Source organism: Microtus pennsylvanicus, chromosome 1, assembly GCF_037038515.1.
Source record: "Microtus pennsylvanicus isolate mMicPen1 chromosome 1, mMicPen1.hap1, whole genome shotgun sequence".
Classification (NCBI taxonomy): Eukaryota; Metazoa; Chordata; class Mammalia; order Rodentia; family Cricetidae; genus Microtus; species Microtus pennsylvanicus.
The window spans coordinates 197,953,189-197,973,792 of NC_134579.1; the positions used below are offsets into that span (position 1 = coordinate 197,953,189).

The 20,604-nt window shown below is 41.0% G+C and overlaps 1 protein-coding gene across 8 annotated transcripts in view; it reads right to left on the reverse strand.

Annotated features, from left to right (window-relative positions):
* Positions 1-20,604, reverse strand: part of Hivep2 (HIVEP zinc finger 2) — a 190,924-nt gene that overhangs the window by 64,666 nt on the left and 105,654 nt on the right. For all 8 annotated transcript variants that reach the window (XM_075948648.1, XM_075948624.1, XM_075948597.1 and 5 more), the window contains one exon: positions 16,124-16,225. The gene's annotated coding sequence lies outside the window, so the exon portion shown is untranslated. The remainder of the gene's footprint in view (positions 1-16,123; positions 16,226-20,604) is intronic.

A 20,604-nucleotide genomic window follows, 5' to 3' on the forward strand; every position in this document is an offset into this window, starting at 1 on the left:
GACCAGGCCTCCCCATCATACCAGCAAGTACATATGTAGCTACATTAACCCCAATTAACTACAACGCCCGTTCCAGCCCCCACCTGCTCACACAGGACCTCTGGTCCCCTTGAAAAGTCCCAACTAAGTATTTCTAGGACTCCAGCAAGGGAACCTTCAAGGAGCCCACAGGCAATCTGACAGCCAGTCACAACACCATCTGCGGCTTCCTCCTGCCGGTGCCAGCTCCCTCTAGTGTCCTCAGGAAGGTAGCCCTCTGCCACCTCTGCAGATGGTGCCCACGGCAAGAATGCTAATGCCCAGATGCCCCACAGCCAGCAGAGCCCTGCACCCAGGCAAGACAAGTGCATGCCTTGAGTCTCATGCTTTAAAAGATCCACATCCCATAAAAACACACACACAAAATGTATACAATACACAAAATGTATCGCACCTTTGTCATGAATATCGAGTAGCCCGTAATCCTAAACCATGACTTCAAGAGTTAAGGTTCTTGGGGGGATCTTTTGCCCAATCTCTTTGCACTGATTTAAAAAAACCAAAATACTTGAAATAAATGCCCTGAAGGTTTGCAGGTGGGGCACTCACGAGTGTGTAGGTAGACACCATTCCAAGTGCACAGGTTTAGGCTGCCTAATGCTTGGGTTAAATAAAAGTTATAGTGCCTAGCTGTGGCTGTGAGCACGAACACAAAAAATTCTTACACAACAATAGACAGCCACACCAAGCATCTCTCTGCTTCCCTCGCTCAGTGCTCTATCTAGCCAGGGGCTCCCCTGCTGCTGCTGAACTACTGCAGCATTTACAACAATTGCACACGATACTTGACGACTATTTTGCAATTAAGCATTCCTTCTTGGTCTGCTATTAGTAAAGATGTTGGCCACAGGAAACATGATGTTAATTATTTATAGTCACATATAAGTCAACACTTCAGACTAAATCTGCACATGGCTTTAGTTCCACCAAAACAGCTTGAGACTTGGTTACACTTAAATATACACATAGCAGTTGTTTGAATAATTTATTAATGTGTGTATCTATGTATGTATGTATGTATATATGTGTGTGTATATATATGTATATATATATGCTTGAACTGTTAGAATAATTTTGGATCAAAAATGTTTTACTTATTTATTATAATGCAGACTTGTTTTTAATGAATAGTTTTGGATATTTGCTAAAACAGCTCTTTGAAATAGCTTACAAAATTTTAAATTCTCATACTTTATTTTCTGAATAAATATAATGATGTTTTGTATAATTTTAACATAATTAAATTTTAGTATTGATTGGTTTTATGTGTGTGTGCATACACTTGTAGTGTGTGTGTGTGTGTGTGTGTGTGTGTGTGTGTGTGTGAGCTCATGTGTCCGAAGGCATGCACATTACTGTGGGGGTACAAATGTGTGTGCACCACACTTTTCATTTAAAAATCAGAAGGCCACCTCAGGTATCAAAGTCCCCACTTGCTCCTTGTATGAGACATATTCTCTGGTCTTCTGCTGATACATAAAGCTGGTTGGATCTAAAGTTTCTGGGAATCCTCCTTCCTGTCTCCCATTTCTTCATGGGAGTGCCGGGATCACAGACATAGGCTAAAGTGCATGGCTTTTATTCATTCATTGAGCCATCATCCCATAGCCCCATGTTGAGACAGGGCTTTCTGTATCTCAGACTGGCTTCAAACTCACTATGTGACAGAGGATGACCTTGAACTTCTGAGTGTATGGGCCACCATGATTGGCTTATAGGGTGCCAAGGATGGGACCAAGGTTTCCAGACTGCTCACTGAGCTGCATTTCTGGATCTATTTTAAATCTTTTAGGTCACTGGGAATAGACAAAGTGAGAACCTTGGCATATGTATCTTCTTATGTTCAGAAACAGAAAAAGCACTCCCCACACAAAACCTAAAAAGAGGCTTTCTGCTCCAAATCGAAAGCTTCAGACAATGAAAAGTAAACAAGCTTGTAAAGCTGACCCATGTAAAATACATTAACAGGATAGTTCAAATTCTTTAGCTGATGAAGATTTAACTGCTGTTTAAAACAATAAAAAAGAAGCCAGAAAATTACCCCCAACAAATCTCCAACTTGAACAACTAAGAATAAATCCTTAGCAACTTAATGGTTTTTATAGACAAAGATTTCATCACTGATTAAATTTTTTAAAAAATGTTGGGGAGCCTTCACTTGAACTCTTACACTTGATGCCCAACAAATTCTGGCAGCTAGGACTTTCTCCCAAGTTATAAATTTTTAAGACCCAACCTAAGCTTGGCTTGCAATCCTTTCTCCTTTTCCACCACTGTCAGAAAATGAGTTCCACCCAGGATTTTCCTCGTGTGGCATGTTCACTCGGCTCCAGGCAGAGGAACTAAGGAGGCAACACACATGTCTCTTCCATTGTCCCTCCAGGCAAAGGAACTAAGGAGGCAACACACATGTCCCCCCATTGTCCCTCTGGGCCACCTCTGCTTTCTAGCTAAAAACTAAATCACAGCTGATCCTCAAGTGGGAATGTGTCCGAAGAGTAAGGATGGATGAAGTCTGTAGCCAGAGTCTGATAAAATTACTTACAGGCAAAATGAAGACTTAGCTGAGCCCCTCTTTCATCTTCGTTCCATCTCTCTTCCGGCACGGCTCCTCTCCATCACCTTCAGACCCATACGTGTGCCCTTCTCAGACTTATTACAATGAGAGTCTAGTGGGGTGAACACCAGTAACGAAGGCAAAGGAGGACATAGCAGGCTTCCAAAAGCATCACTTTATATTTCTGGCCATTGTCCATTACATAAACTCTAAGGACAAATCTTGGATCAAGCATTTTAACAACTTAATGAACACAGTGAATATTTTGAATACAATTGTCTCTTTTCTATTTCAAAGGCTGGGGGAAAGAAGTTTCTTAGTCATCTAGATTGAGGGACTAACTCACAATAATATGTATTAATGTTTGGTAAAAGGAATTTGACTTTCTTGTCTCAAACACAGAAGGAATTTTAGAGATTTTAAAGATATATAATGAAACCCACTTTGTGCGAGTGAGTGTGTGTGTGTGTGTGTGTGTTGTTATGTTATGTGAAGGGTTCCTATGCTAGAAAATCAAACACATAAATTCTATATCTCCTTATATTATTTTATATAATTAAATAAATAATTCTAAGTGTATCTAATTATGGTCATTATTGAAATTTTACAGAACACTTTCAGATTCAATTCTCTTAGACATCTTAAGAAAAGGCTTCACTAATAATGTTATCATTAGTTTAAAAGAATTGAAAATGTGTTCTGTAAAAAGTATTAGCTATTTGCATCTGTTCTGAAGAATAACTCCCGATGCCAAGCTTAAATTGAATTAATTTTTTTCAATTTAAATTTTTCATCAGATTTCTAAAATGATTCACATCTGTGCACGTAAAATATATCATGAGTAAAGCAGATATAATGAGTTATTATAATTTCGATAAGTATCATATATATATATCATATATCACATATATATCACATATATTTCATATATAAGTATCATATATATCGTATATCACATATATATGATACTTATATATTATATATCATATATCGCATATATATATCACATATATATCACATATATATGTATGATATATATCATACATATATACACATACAACATACGTGTGTGTGTGTGTGTAGTTTTATTTTGTTTTTGAGACAAAGTCTCACTGTTTCTCCCTAAATTGTTTGGAAATTACTATGTAGTCCATGCTGGCCTTGAACTCACAGAGATGCCTGTCTCTATCTCCCAAGTATTAGGATTAAAAGAATATGTTACCATGATTGGCTCAAATACACAAATACATACATACATACATACATACATACATATATATATTTAAAATTTTTCACTTCTGTGCATGTGTGCATGATGTGTGTATGTATGTGCATGTGTGTGCATGTGCGTGCGAACTTGCACACTTCCTAAGGAAGCCCGAAGAGAGCAATGCATTGCGGAAGCTGTAGTGAAAAGCAGTTGTGAGTTATCAAGTCTGGGCTGTATCTGAACTCAGGTTCTCTGGAAGTGCAGGAAGCACTCTTGACTGGCTAGCCATCTCTCCAGCCCCCTTTAGATGTATTTTAAGGTTCTCTTTGCATACTAGTTCATTTCTGAATTCTAAGGGGAAGCGTGAAAGAATGGAGCTTGTACCCTCCACGTTGCACAGGGTAGAATGGTTCTTGAAAATAAAGCTTCCTCAAAAAAAAAAAAAAAAAAAAAAACAAGTTTGGTTTTGTGTATTTGATTTAGAAATGTCTTTTCAATGTCTGAATTTGGCTTCCTAAAAATGTCATTTATTTTTTAATTCTTAGAAGACTCTCTTCACTGCTACATATATATTCAAGGAACTTAGGAATCAAAAGTTGGCCCCCAGACTTTGTGTAGCTACTTGCAGGATACTCAGAGAAAAGTTGTTAAGTTAAGTAACCAAAGCACTTTAAGTCTGGTGTCTGTCCTCTGGAAGAGGTTCAGCTCACAACATACCGGTCACCCCAGCACCTGGTTAGTGGAGGCAGGACCATATGGAGTTCAGGGCCATCCTTGGCTACACCATGAGCTTCAAAGCTTCCCTAAGCTACACGAAACCCTACTTCTCCCCCACAAAACCCTAAATAAGCAAACTAATTAATTAATTAAGCACACTTATGTTTCTAGATATTCCACAATGCTACATCCATTGACATGCAAGTGTTCAAAGAGAATTCTGCAGTTGGCTGATAATTTCCTACATTTCTAGATCAGATAGCAAAGTTCTCTCCATCTCCACCCATCCATTTCCATGTGTTGTTTAGGCCCCGGACAACTCAGTTACACTGGTGTCTCTTGCAAAATGAAAAGCAAAAGTAGCTGACCAATCCCTATCCTGAATGAATGAAGGATCTAGATGTGTATATCGGACTAGTTTCTCTCTTTTCTCCAAAGTCATATACGTAGATGCAAGAAGATACGGAGTTTGAAAAGATAATGGAGGTGCAAATGTATAATATGTAGAAAAATCATATAAAATGAAATTATCTTTTTCTTTCTAGAATTCAAAATTCACATTAATATTTCACCATAGTTAAAAAGGAAACCTTCCAATTCTATATCAGTGTGTTTTTAAAATACTAATATACTTCAAAATTCATAATAAATTAAAATATCTTAGTCACTGTAAAAAAACATATGTTAATATTCACTCAAAATAAGACTCTATGTTTAGCCTTAGCATAATGAAAATTATTGCCACTTGTCCTTATATCATGAAACACATTTTTATTTGCTTCAGAAACAAAAGAACTAAGGATTAAGAGCAAAGGCCCCTAGCCTCTTGGTTAAATCTAAATTTCTGATTATTTGAAACAGAGATGAACCTGCCAGCCTGCTACATATAACCAAACATTCACTTATCTGTGCTACAGAACAAGTAAGGAAAAGGAAATGAGGGCCTTGTTTCCTCATGTAACAAAAACAAGCTAAATAAAAATAACAAATCCTGCAAGACCCAAACTTGTCATTCACAAAAGAAAACCGCAAAATGATGAGTGTGAGACAGGGGCAGGATACTAAAAACGCAACTAAACTCTAGGAGTCTGGATTTAAGTCTCCAGTGCACGCGGGTCCTCAGCTCTGAGCTCTGCCATTGGTTATAGCATCTTTACTGATGCTTCCAGAAATGGAGAAAGAACGCAATCTGTGGGCACACAGACAAGCACAGGGGCCCCTTCTGCCCAGGGGGCTTCAGCTAAGACCTCAGCGGGAAGCCAGTACCCTGGGAGGCACCTTGTCCACTGTATTCACCAAGAAGAGAGTCCCAAGGCTGCAGGAGTGAAGGCTGGGTCACCAGGATCTCTTCAGAAGCCTAGCAGGTTCCACTGCTGTTCTTCTGAGACCTAGTTAGAGTTCTCACAGGCTCAACAAAATATGGGGCCCAAAGAAGCAGGAAACAAATCACAGAGGGAATAAGTACCTAATAGTCACCTTATAAATGGACTTTCAGACAAACTCTCTTCCTATAATCTTGGGAGGCCTGCTTATATTGGCTTTTTTCCCCATAAGACACTTTGTTTAAAAGTTTGCAAGTCTCTGCCCAACTCAGTTGCATTTCCTAGTCATTAGCCTGGAGAAAAAGGGAACTCAGAAAATGTTCAGTGATTAAAGGCTCCATCAGTAAGTGGACACATGATTACAGACGTGTTCATATTCTTTGTGCACTTGTGCATTGCAGAGCTCATGCTTTTTTCTCCATCCTGCCTTTTCTTTAAGTACTCTTCCTATTTCTTCAAAATCGAAGGTTATATCAGTACAAGTTGAATACATCCACATAATTTTAATAATATGGGTAGTTGCATGAAAATTTCTTTGTTGCGCCAGTTGCTCAGAATAATTTCTTTTAAAATATACAGACAGGAAAAACCAAACAAAATATAAATTCTATCCCTCTTACTTGTTGCTTGAATTCCACACCACAACCCTCTCCTTCTTCAGGATATGACACAATGTGCCCTTGTATGTGACTGTGTGGTTTGTCTAGTCATCTGTCCATTAGTATCCCTGAGAACAGGAAAAGAACTAGTAGGTGTGCGCATGCGCGTGTGTGCGACCGCGTCTGTGTGTGTCCTCCCACACCCACTTCCCTAGATTGTTCTCCGCAGAAATCTCCTTCTACGTGGGCCATGGGCCAAGGAGAGCCCGAGGACTTCCCTGACCTAAGCCAAGGGTGTATAGTGCACTAGGCATCGTCAGCAGGGTGCCCAAGGGATCACGTGGGAAGGAGGAACTGAGGAGGATGCAAGGAGGGGGTGGGGAGCTGGTAGCAGGAAATCCAACACTTTCGGCAGTATTTTGAAATCGGCAGAGACTTCGCAGGACAAACACATTCTCAAGCGATGCCTCTAAGACCAGCCAGAACACAAAGATCTACCCGGGGTTTATATAAACTTTACCCAACAAGGAGAAACCACCGAGAAAAAGCTCGGTCCTGCTCGCGGATGTGCTTGATTACATCTTCAAGACAAGAAATAACTTTCAAAATGCTTTTGCCCTCATTTCAACAACTTTCCAAACATACTTACCCCCACTTCTACACTGAAACTTTGTCATGGTTGTTTGGGATCCATGGCGGCACCCACTGGCCCTTTCTTGGATCCAGGCATTGACTACACCCTGAACCTTCACACACTTAGCATAGCCCCTGCTCCCCACCAAGAAAACAGGGCCCTCAGCTCAGGATGTAACTCCCAGGAGGAGCTCTTCTCTCTAGCAAGCTCCTCCTCCCTCGGCTTTCTCACGCTTTCCTGTCTTATTTTCAACTGCATTTCCGACAGCTCGGTACAGTCTACAAACACAGCATCCCCCTGGAGTCCCCAGCTGAGGCATCTAAACATCATGGGATTGGATCATGAGGGCATTGCTCTAACAAACAGACCCAGTAATGGATTCATAATGTAATGGCATTTGGGAGGTAGGAGCAGAGAGGCCTGGTTAGGAGAAGAAGGCAACTGAAGGCTGGGCTTTAAAAAGGTATCTTGTCCCTAGCCTCTGCTTCCGAGTCACCATATGGTAAGCAGTTTTGTTCCATCATAGCCTCAAAGTGATGTAGCCAAGTGGCCATGGACTGAAGCCTCTGTGATTGTAAGCCAAAATAAATCATGTTTCCTTTTCATTGGCTTCTTTTAAATACTTGAGACAAACATAAAAAATAGACACGTAACTAAAGCACTTCCAAGTACTGGATTTGAGTTTCAACTCCAAGTTGTGCATCTGGTTCCCGCCACATTTCCCACCTTTCTGGTACAGAATTGACATTATTCTCACGACCCTTGCTCAGCTCCCACCATTGCACTTAAAGAAGCCGCTCTGAATTTTAGGGAACGGAGTCCATATGTAAAATCCCCAAATAATATTCATCTATTTTAGGTAGAATAATTCTCATATTACACAATACATATTTCAAAACCCAGGATAACATATGGAGCTTAGCTGGTATTCTGTAATTTGGATTGGTTCCCTGACAGTTACTAAAGACACTGAATTGTCTCAGCCTTCAAAGCCCTCAAAGCCCTCAAAGAAAATATCCTGCAAACAGATAATTTACTTACTGTGATCTCTCGGAATTGTCTTTTTACTTGTGTTCCTACACCATCTGAGCTCAGCACTCAGAGAGAACTAGTAGCCTCGTGGCTTATCTCCCTCCAGTTCTTCGGATTTTTCTCTTCAATGTTGTCATTAAATAAGACTTAATTAGATCCTCCCCATAAGCCAGTTGTGTGTCTCCTTAGCTTAAAAGTGTGGTAAGATTCCTCCAGTTCTCTCTAAAGCAAAGCATAGGTTATAATTACTGAAAGGCTCTCTCTACTCTTTAGCTGGCCTCCACGTCTCTCCTTTCACATCTTCTCCCCATTCATCAATGCTCTGTCTTAAATACGCCGCTTCCTCCCTATTCCGTGTTTAAAACAATAATATCCATCCCACGCCTTGCTACAGGTGGGCACAATTCCTCCCATTTGACATAATTTTCCCTTTGTTTAAAGTCATCCTTAGGAAATCCTATCTGATCCTCGAGGCTCCCTTCCCCCAACCCGGGACACCCATGAGAGCACGGATGTCACAGAGCATTCTCTTTCGACATTCCTGACTCACGGCTACAAGCTTCCCTATATTCAAGTCGGGTAAATACTACTCCTAACTCCATTCTCCTCTTTATTTCCCGGACACTAACCTGCACGTGGCAGAACTGCATCAAATAGACATTCCCTGAATTTAACAAAACTAAAGTTTTCACAAGTAGCCAAAAAAGCTCAAGTTCTACAAAAAGGGGGGGGGGGGGGGGGGGATGAGGGCTCAAGCCAGCAGTGTTGGCGGTTGTGATGACTGGTGTTCTCCAAATTTCCACTTAAAGATGATGACAGAAGCAAGCCATGAATTATTTATTTGCGCACAAATCACTCTGTTAATGGAAATCTTTCATGACTTGAGATCTAACATACACTCGCTGCCCTGCACTTACCACATGTTCGCTTTCATCATTACTACACAGAGTAATGACAAAGGTAATGGCAGTTACAGGATCATAGGATGCTCGTAAACTAACTTCATCCAGAATAGCTCTTCTGAGCTGAAAACACACCTCTATGGACAGGAAGAGCAGTGGATTATACCAAACCAGTCAACTCATTGCTATCATCAAACTTAAAAACCTAAGCTTTTCTGGGTGTTAAATACATCACCAACTGAAAGAATAAATTCATTCAAGTACCTGGTATATTTGTCTTTATTTTGGTGCTTAATACTCCCCCCCCCCATTTCCCTGAACCAGACTGTCAAGTGACATATGTCACAGAAAAAGAAAAGTATGCGTCTGTGCACCACCTAGGGCTGTGAGGGTCAAACTGTCCCTTCGTTGTGCCACTCCAGCAAGTCATGAAGGGCACGGGTCATGCTCCTCAGAAGGAAAAGGCAGCTCTGCCCCTGTCTGTCTTGCTGAAACAGACACTCAGGCTCATGGGAATACTGAAAAGTAACATGTTCCCATGGAGGTGAATTCTTGGGGAAACTTGGCAAGGGTTAGGGATGAAAAAAAAACCTGAACCCCTCCTAAATCTTTGGGAATACTTAATGAGCTGAAAGAACAGCAAGAAGAGGAAGAAGACGCAACTTTTCCTGTGCGTTCTTACTTTTAAAGATGAAGCCTCATGAAAAACGAAAAGAATAAAATACACGGCATTTTGTCTGTTATTATCTCAAATACATAAAATCAAGTTGATCATGCCACTACCCAACCTGGCATCTCTTTTCACTTTCCTTTTATGTGAAACGTCATTATTTTAACTTGTGGTTCAAAGCCTCCCGCTCCCATCTCCAGAAAATGAGCACTTTGGAAAACACACAGCGTGAGTGAGGCACTGGGGGGCGGGGGGGGAGTCTCCATCCAATCAGGATTCCCTCACTGCATCCGATATACTTTTCTTCCAATTGTCTGTGCCCTGTCAGTCCTTTGTACTGCCCAGTTATTCCAACTCAGGTCCCCAACAACTGCTCTACCCCCACTTCACAAAGAAGTCAGATGACAAGGCCCACTAGGTACAGCTGGCACCTTTTTCAGTGAAGGACAATCCTGGGCACAGCGCCTTGGGACATACAGGATACAGCAACAGTTACCAGGGGTGGTAACCTGTATTAGTGTAAAGAGAACCTAAAGGAAGTAAGTAGGGCTGAAGGGCGCCACAGAAGCCCGGGCAATCAAAACCTGGGGTGTGAGGAACTGAGGAGGAAAGGCAAGTGAGAAAGACATCCCTGAGCCTAGGAAGCAAACATCCACTTAAGACAGCTAGGCAGGGCCTTTGTCTGTGATACGAGTGTGGGAGGAGACAGCAAGGGCAATGCAACTAGGTGACAGCCCTTGAGTGACTTAATGTGAGCACGCCCTAAGTCCCTAGTGACTGCTTCACCCTCTTACCCTACCCTGCTGTGCTCCTACCAGGGAACACAACTCACAGGAGCCTCCTAAAGGGCCCTCTACTCAAAAACACTCAGCACCTCCCCACCCGGGGCTCCAGGAAGCATCTAGGCCTTCACTCTGCAGTCAGTGCCAGTGCCACAGGGCCATCTTGGCTCGGCTTTTTACCCCTAAACCACTGGTCCCATGTCATTTCGTCTCATGAGTCTTTTCACAGGTAATTGTTTTTGTTGTCATGGTATTTGTTTTACACTGAGCATTTGTATTTTACATTTCAAGAAGGTACTAGACCCAAAGACAGCATAACTCAAGAAAAGAGAAAACCCAGGGTGGAGTTCCACAGAGCAGTCATTCCCAATGGAAGTTATGGAACTTCTCATGAATTTTATACTTCACTATAGAATATATTCATATATACTTAAATATATAGTCTTTGGGTTTCGGTTTGTCTTGGTGCATGATTTTTCTTATTTGCTACCTTTTTATAATAAAGTTCCAAATGAAAACATTAAAAAGGGCACTAAAAGCTTGGAAATTTGTCCTTACTGACTCTGTTGCAGATATTTAGTAAGATTCAGACCTACTGATCCATATCACTAATGTCACGGAGTCATTCTCTATGTATCAATTTCTCAGAATCTAACTTGAAGTTTGAAAGGAAATTCACAAATATTTTAATGAAATTCAACAAGTAGTTATGGGATGTCAACTATTTTGCTCGAGCCTTTTTATTTTCTCCCAGGCTGAGAAAAATATTGTTAAAACAAAGATCTACTGTTGCTCTCAAGTGGGGCCTTTAGATACACAGCACAATAAACACACAATTCACATAAATTACTTCACCACAAGGCATGTGTGTGCATGCTACCAAGTCTGCACGCGCGTGCGCGCGCACACACACACACACATACACAAGAAAAAAGGTTAAGAAGTTACATGAGAGGAATAGAAGGGCTGAGTGGATTCTGAGACCAGATAAAATAAAACAGAAAGACCGGTAACTCTAAAATGAAGATGTTCACCAGACTATGACATCAGCAAAGTTCAGCAATCTTTAGTGTCAACAACAGACAGAGCAGATAGTACAACAGGGAAAGTTAACTTATCATTTGGGAATTCATGGATAAGAAATCACCGTGGCATTATGTTCAAACATAAAATGAGAAGCTTTGTGGAGGTGGTTTGGTCCATTATCCACTTTAAGAATTTATAAGAAGCGCTGAAACTGACCAAGAAGCCTGGATCCAAGAACTCATTTTGAAGCAGGTAGAGAGTCTCAGGTTGGGGAGAATGACTGGGTAAACCTTACAGTGTCTTTCATTAGATTGCATTTGTCAGGGGTCTGAAAACTGCACATTCGGATGCCAGGTTGGTATCCTGATCTTCTGGGCTGGCTGGAGAATCCCTAAAATCTGATAATTCTCATAATTTCAATATGGCTTCTCTTTCCTTATATGAATCAGACTAAACAGAATGTAGTGACCATATCTGCAAAGCTCCAATATTTGGATAATGTCCGTCAACTAGACCCATGCCCTCACGGTGACTGTGACATGCCAGCTGACATTATGTAAATCAGGGTTGTGTTCTGTCTCTGTGATTAATTCCCTGGGGCTGTGGCTTTGCCTAAGCCACTATCTGTAGCACCCAGCTCTCCAGCCATAGCCTTCATTCCCTCGCACACAAACTAAAGCATACGGAGCTGTTTTCGCCCAGGCGATAACACGAGTGAACACTGTTTGCAAATGATGAACTATGACACTGGGTGCTAACACACACAGAAACAAGGCACACAGAACCTCAGTTTCACAAAGGCAAGACCTATATGGATCTATTATAATGATGAAACAAAGTCCGGCTGCCCGGCGATGGTGGCGCACGCCTTTAATCCCAGCACTCGGGAGGCAGAGGCAGGCGGATCTCTGTGAGTTTCAAGACCAGCCTGGTCTACAGAGCTAGTTCCAGGACAGGCTCCAAAGCCACAGAGAAACCCTGTCTCGAAAAACCAAAAAGAACAAAGTCAGGTCACTGGAAGTCATGTACTGAGTGATTTTCTTAACAGCCAATGTTCTAGTTTCTCTTGTCAATACTCAAACATGTATGATACCCTCTTCAGTTATAATAAAAAAGAAGGGATTTACAATGAAATGGCTTCCATGCACATGAAAATCTACAAAACTGCCCTGTTACAAAAGGAAACAGTTCATTGGCTATACCCCGACAAGACAGGAGCTAATTGCCTACGACAGGAGAAGCCACAGTAAGCCCAGCAGGTTTGATGGATGCCATCCGAGCAGCTGAAAAGTGTCCAAATACAAGAAAGTGTTTTCTTTTATTTTCTGAATTTTTAGAAATCAGAAGGAGAATAAGAAAACATATATGGGTATATCAGAAGAGAAGGGAGCTATGGAAGGTTGAACAATGGGTCTGAAAAAAATCACAAAATATAGCAATTTTGACAGACATCAGAAATAGGCATTTTATACATCTTAATATAAGACTTCAACAATTTATGATTCTAAATATTAATAACTGTAGTAGTTATATAATTCTGGGCAAGCGAACTACTACTTTGAAATCTAATATTCCCAATAAATATGGATTCTTAATTCTTAGTTTAAAATGACCGTGAAATTACAGCTAGGACCTTGAGTTATACAGCTTGCTCAATAAAGACTAAAATGTTTTCTCTTCCCTCTAATGCAAAGACAGCACTTATCAAATTCCTAAATAAATCTACCCATTCAATGAATGACACTTCCACCTGATCATAGATCAGAGCCAACGGTTACCAACCCAGGTTTTAGCTAGACATATAATGTTAAGATTGGTCAAAAGCATTACCACCTTGAAGGAAAACAGCAGTGTATAAAAACCAACATTATTATAAAGACAAAATAATTCACATTTCTTATTCTTGACAGGAAGTACCATAAAATGAATATTCTAATGGCTGCAGAATTTCCTTCTTTGAAGTATCTTTCTATATGCCACAAATTTGTGACGGTGAATATTTTATTATTTAGAGGAAAATCCCTTGGGTGAGAGGACATGGTCAAATTTACCACTAAAGTCTATGAGAAGTCACTGACCATATTTTCTGTCCACATTACAAGAAAAACGTAGAGCAGGAAACCCTTCCTCAAACAGCATCTGGATGAACTGAGAAAACAGGCCATCTCTGTGAGGTAGGTCCCTGCTGGTAGGCTAAAGAACCACCAGGCATGGAGTGGACAGAATGTAGTTCCTATACAGTCCAAACAGTTCCTGTTCAACTGTTAGCACTAACTACTGTCTTCATGATCATCAATAGTCACTGGCTCCTACTAATAGTCACTGGCTCCTACTTCTGGTCAACCATATGTTTTATCTTTGGAGAATGCTATGGATTAAGTAACACACTTAAGTAACACAAAACAGAAAGTATTTTCAAGGAGCTAATGTCCAAGAGGCCCAGGGCTCAAGCAGCAAGGCTATGTCCACTTTCAGTCTCTTCTATGTAGCTGACATTACATTTCACAAGTTGAAACTGAATGTGAGCACTGTGGTGCACACACTGGGAGGAAGAATAAGAGCCAAGCCTGTGAGTAATATTGAAGTTGATGGTTTGGGGTATTAATTTTCATCTTCTGACATACACAGTAACTACTAAACACAATCAAGCTTTGCTTTTGAAACTTTTTAAACATCTCTCTTCCTGATGAGAGTTTCATCTGATTGCCTGATATCTCTTTAAGTATCCAAAACTGTCCCCAAATGGCCTATGTGTGCATAACAATGAGAACTGGTAGTCACAAATGTGTTTTGAATACTGAACCTTACAAGGCAGGAGGAAAAAGATTCCTGCAGTTTTTAGATCCAAAGTTTCTCCTCTTCTGAATGTCCAGAGGCTACACAAAGAAAGCAAGATCTAAGGCTGAGGCCTCAAGGCAAATCACCTCAGATAAGGCAGCTGCTGGTAGCCAGTCCAGACACTATTATCAGCGAGAGATTACCTAGCAATGGCACCTTTAGGGACTCACAGCTAAACAAACATAGGTGTTTGATTTTGTTTGAAACCTCCTCCCTGAGTAATTAGACACTTCCTTCCCTTATTCATCAACACTCACTGAATTTTTAAATGGCTCTGGTTTATTTGAAGAGAAATTAAATAGCAAGGTACACAATTTTAGCATCATGGAAAACATGTAAGACTTCAGTAATTCCAATCTTGTGACCTAAATTAGGAAAACAGTTTCCCCCAAAATTCTCTGTTACTATGCAAGGGGTTAATTAAAGCATGAGTTTGCCTGTGTTAAAAAAAAATTACCAAGCCCTAAAATCAGAATCATTTAGACTTTCTGATGCCAAAAATCTGTTTGAGAGAGCAGGCTTTACTATGCTGACATTTTAAGAGTAGCCAAAGTCCTGTTCCCACTAAATTCTGGCAGTGCCTAGAGATCTGGGAACAGCCCAAACACCTCCTGGTTCTCAATTTTCTGTCTCAGGAGCCTCCAGTGTTATCTAGCAGAACATGAAGGTCAACTGAGCAAGTCCTGACTTACATGTCTGATCATGTCACACACAAACTGAAATTTCCATGGCAGCAGAATGGCTTAATATGGCAAGATGTGGGGTTTCCTTAAAAGTTCATTGTATCTTAGATGTAAGTACAGTAAGATGTAGTTATACATACGCACACACCACACACACACACACACACACACACACACTTACACACAGATTTTCCCCAAAGCAAAACAGGATATTCACATATTGATCCAAGATTACAAGAAAATTACCAATAAAATAAAAGGGGTTTAGTAGAATCTGGAGTTAGCATGTGCAAGGGGCGCGGGTTCAATCCTCTGCATCTAACATAATGCAATGCAATATAACAGAATGATTGATAAAAGGAGCAATTTCAAATGGTAAATTTTTCTATTGTTCAAGCCAAATCAGAGAACAAAGACAACAGAAATGACTCAGTGGGTAAGAGTACTTGCTCAGTAAGCGTGAGAGTCTACATTCAGATCATAACACCCAGGTAAAAAGTCAGGCATAGCCTTATATTTGCTTATAACTCTAGTGTTGAAGAGGAAGAGCAAGGAGGGCTTCAGGAGCTTGCTGGCTCCAAGTCTAGTCAGTGAGAGGCCCCTCTCAAATGATTAAGGCAGGGAGGCATAGAGCAGAATATATTGACATCCTCACCTAGGTTTTTTATACACAGGCCTGTGTATCTGCATACACATGCACACCACCACATATACATATGCACATATACCCTACACACACACATCACCCATGCACATATACCACACACACACATTATACATATGCACACATCCCCCACATCACTCTCTCTCTCTCTCTCTCTCTCACACACACACACACACAGAGAGAGAGAGAGAGAGAGAGAGAGAGAGAGAGAGAGAGAGAGAGACATATGCATACACCAAACACAATCAAACACACAATTTTAAACCTGAAATAATTCTTAAAGCTGCAGGACAGATTTACAAAGACATTCACTGAAGTCACAGCCCCAAGGCCTAGCACTGATTTTGAGAGCTTCGAACTATTCCTGTCAAAATCTCACCTAACCCCCACTTAACATCACACTTTGGTAACTGGAGTGAAACCACAGAAAGTGTGTACATTCACTTACCTATTGGCTGACTGTTGAGAGAAGGTTCCAATCAAATCAATTCACTTAATCTTTCCAGTAGATCTGATTATCATTGTCTTTGACAAAACTCACAGACTTCACCTAAGGAAAACACAAAGAGAAGAGCATTTCAATGGGAAGCTGGAAACTCTCTGTAACCTAACGATACAAAATTCAACTAGAGACTAGAAATACGTCTTTTCTGGTACCGTGTGACAGAGTAACAAAAGTATTTGGTAACTGGATTAAATTTTATGATTGGGACAAAATGAATGTTCAAGCATAGAGAGATTAAAGTCACAGAGGGAGATGAAAGAGTTTATTTCCAACCTCGATAGGCACATGGGAACAATTGACCACACAATACAAGGACGTTAAAAATCACATGCAAGCAAGCATTGAGATCATTCTGGAATAACCGCCATTGATTACTGTAATTGGCTGAACACAATAAAGACGTAGGTTGTGCTTCACCAAAGCCATTAAATCTTAGCTACATCAATTTCTGCTGAGGAACAGACACTACCACCTAGATGGGTGACTTATTCGTAAGAGCCATCAACCCATCTTGAAAAGAATTCAGTAGGATGGGTTTCCAGACCATTCCGAGCATGCTATCTTGTTTCCCCCAACAGCTGGTCACAGCAGTGAAGCCTTATCGACAGCTGATTACAAATATAACCTGCACATTCCACTTGTCTTGCCAGAGCAATGCCGGTCCTGAGGTCCAGAAATCAAATTACTGTCTCATTTATGGGAGCAGTTCCAAGAGAAAGCGAGCAATAGCTCACCTGGAGAGAAACTAAAATAGACGCCGCAGGAAGGATGGGGCACGCGCGCAGATGACAGAAAGTTACACAGCTCCCAGGGAATCCTGAATCGGACCACACTGGGGTAGATTCAGTATTTCCAAATAAGCCAGTATTCTGAAGTCACAGAACATAAACACAACCCCATCCTAGTCAAAGTTCAAGCCTATACTCCAAAGCCACAATATATACATGGTTTTATCGCGCAGTTTCTCCAGTCTCCAGTCTTGCTCCTCAAGCTAGTGAAATCACTCATTGTTTAGAAGAAACCAGCATGAAATAAATTCGCTATCCACTTCTAGTTTTAGAAGATTTTTTACTCCAAAAAAGATTGCTGATAATGGGTAATAAAAATAACAATAGCCACATCCAAGAAGAGCCTATAGTAGTCAAAGAAATATGTGTGAACTTTCAAGAAAATCTATGCCAAGATTCTGGCCTCATAGCTGTTCACTGAGTGGTATTCAGGAAGCTCACTTGGGCATAGACTCAAGAGACTTCTTCATTAGCAAAGATAAACAGTCTTTATTATCCTTGCAGAGTTCCTGCCATTAGGATGACAAGACAAATGTCATGTGCTTTGCTTATTAACTTATCCATCCATTTATTTCTGTGGTGTTGGGAATATTACTCAAGGCCTTGCCGTTGCAAAGTAAGATCTCAACCACTGCCCTGTGCCCCCCCCCAGTTCATCCTGTGTAAGTGTGTGTGCACAAGCACATGTCTCCATATCTCTGTGTGTGCTGGTGTCTTGTGGGTCTGCGTCTGCCTGTGTGTGTGTTAATTTTGTTGGATCAATAAATAAATCATCATCTGATGAAGTGCAAGATGGCTCAACACAAACACTGTCTTTGAACACCTAAAGCTGAGAAAATATCTATCTTTCCTTTTTTGTTGTTATCCAAGCATTTCAAAGGCTTTCAAGTGACAATGGTACCTAGGTTCATGGTACAATCTGTGAATATAGGCCAGGTTGGGCGTATATAGAGGCTGGCGCATGCTTCTTTCAGTTGGTCACTTTCTAGACTAGACTAGGACTCATCTCCTCATGAGGCAGAACACACTTCAAGATCCCTTCTTCTCATTGTATGTGGCTGTGTGTCCTGTATGCACGTGTGTTTATGGTACCAGTGTCTCCCTTCCGGGCGCCACTGTATATTTTGGGACAGGGACTCTTTCTACACCAGGAACTCACTCACTGGCTAGCCTGACTGGTAGCAAGCCCCCCAAGATCTTCATTTCTCCTTCCTGGCCCTGGGGCTGCAGATGTGCTCAGCCACACCTGGCTTTGCGTGTATATAGGTGCCTGAGGATCTGAAGCCGGGTCCTCGTGCTTCTGCACCCAGTACTCTACCCATTGAACCATCTTTCCAGCCCTCAAGCTTAACAGTTATTTAATTTTTCTTTTAATTTGTACAACATGAAACTGACCTGGACAAACATTGAAATCTAACATCCCTTTCCAGTCTTGTTCGCTTCTTACATAGAATAGGGCTCCCTTAAATGATACAATTTTTGCCTCCTAAGAAGTCTAAAATTTCTGAATACAACCAGTCAGGCCCATCTGTTATCAGGCTCATATGCTAACAGCCTTTTCACCTACACAGCTACAAGCAGCTTCTCTCTATCTGTTGTTGGGGATGAGCAGTGATTTCAGATGACTTAAGGACATGTTCAGTGCCTGCAAAGTGCCTCAAAGCCAACAATACTGGGCTAGCGTGGCTGGGGCTAGATGGATGGTTTTCTCTGCTCGTACCCAGGGCCCAAGCTCCGCAAGCTCTTGGGATACTTTCTGGGGCAGGGTAGTGCTTGTCTGCTGAAGTAGCTCCCAACAGCTGGAGTAACCACGAGTCACCCTGTCCTTCCACACCTGGGCTAGCATTGAGCAATCTTCCAACACTCTCCTTTCACTGACAATGAAACCCAAGGCTCAGAAGGTCAGTACCTCCCAGGGTCTGCAACCAGAAACAGATTTCCTGGTTTCTTTTGTGCCGTGTCCCCTTTCAAATTGAGGCATCTCACCTTAGAAAATGCCGACTGAGTATTAACTCTGTTAAAATTGCTTCTTGGTTTAGGATACAACAGAAAGGTGAAGAGAAACGAGTGCCAAGAGAGACTGGACGCCAAACATGGCAAACTTCAGACCATTCTGTCACCACTGGCGCCACCTAACAGCCTGGTTAGCACAACCACCCTGCTTAGTTACTTATATTAGCTTTCCTTAGAACTAAATAACAAAATTATAAATATTTGAACCAGACAGACAGTCCTATTCTATTACACAAACTCAATACGAGTACTGGCATTTACACAGATGCCCTTGAACTGCATAAGCCCTCTTGATTTTTTTACTTACTATTCTGTAATTTTTATTCCCATGTATTCGAGCTGCTCATCTTTCCTAGCCATGTCCTAGTCCACAGGGTCTGCATGAAGTCACTTCTTACATTAGTCTTGTCCCATATGGGGAAAGACTTCACATGCTTTCATGGGTATCACGGGAAATACTATTTTCCTTAAAATATTATCAGAAAAAAATTATTAAATCGAAAGGCAGGAATATTTTATGAACTCATATTTAACCCATATCAAAGCATTTATAATTTCTTCTAAAGCAACCAACAATAAATAGGTATCCTACATTTAGCACATGTTCTAACTTTGTACTTGACACATAAAAAGAGGTTTTTTCAATTCGAGTTGTACCTCAGTTTCTTTTTATTATTATTTTAATGGTGACAGCAATTCTTCTACTGCTTAAAATAATTTGTCTTTTATCTTTAATGAAAAAATTAAATAATCATATAAGTTGACCATGTTTAGGTCCTGACTTTACTTTTATAGTTAAGTGGCCTTGTATGTAGTGTGTGTGGGTGTGTGGGTGTGTGTGTGTGCGTGGGTGCATGCATGTGAATTGTATTATACCGGAGCTGCAGTTATAGGCAGTTGTGAGCCAACCGCTTTGGGTGCTGGGAACTGACCCCAGGCCCTCTACCACAGCCAGCACCATCCTCTCAGCTCCTGGTTGCTGGATTATTTTGTATCTTTATCTGGAGTCTACGGAGTTAGTTTCTCGCTTTTATTTTTAATATCTCAGTCCACACATTGAAGATGGAACGTTGATTCAAACTGTAACATTATGTGGTCAGCACTGAACTATCGATTCTGTGTTGTCGCATGAACACGGCATGCACATTTTGGGCTGCTTCAGGTACTTCGGCGTGTGGTGTGTCTGAGTCTGTAGAAGGACAACCTTCTGCTCCTTGTGATTCTTGTCCTAACAATCTTGAATACACCTGTGTGCTTGCAACGTTCTCAGCTGCTTTAATCCAGGTTATGCAGCCTTCAATCCCTGTATTCTTTACCCCTCATTTCAATCATACTCAGAAACTTCCATTTGGATTGTGGTTAAAATGGCACTTATCATAAATGCAATATTTGGGTGTGGTTAATGGGAACGTCATGTTAGGAGTTTAGTTTCCACGTTAAGCAAGTTCACTGTATGATAAGCTATCTCTGTACGGATGACACTCCGACTTTCACATCCCATAAATGTTCGCATTCTGTTAGCCTCCCCTCCCCCCTTTCCCGTTCCTATTGCACTTGCTAAAAATACATCATGCCTATCCAGCAACTAATTGTGCTAATTCCTTTTAAGTCTTCCAGAATAAT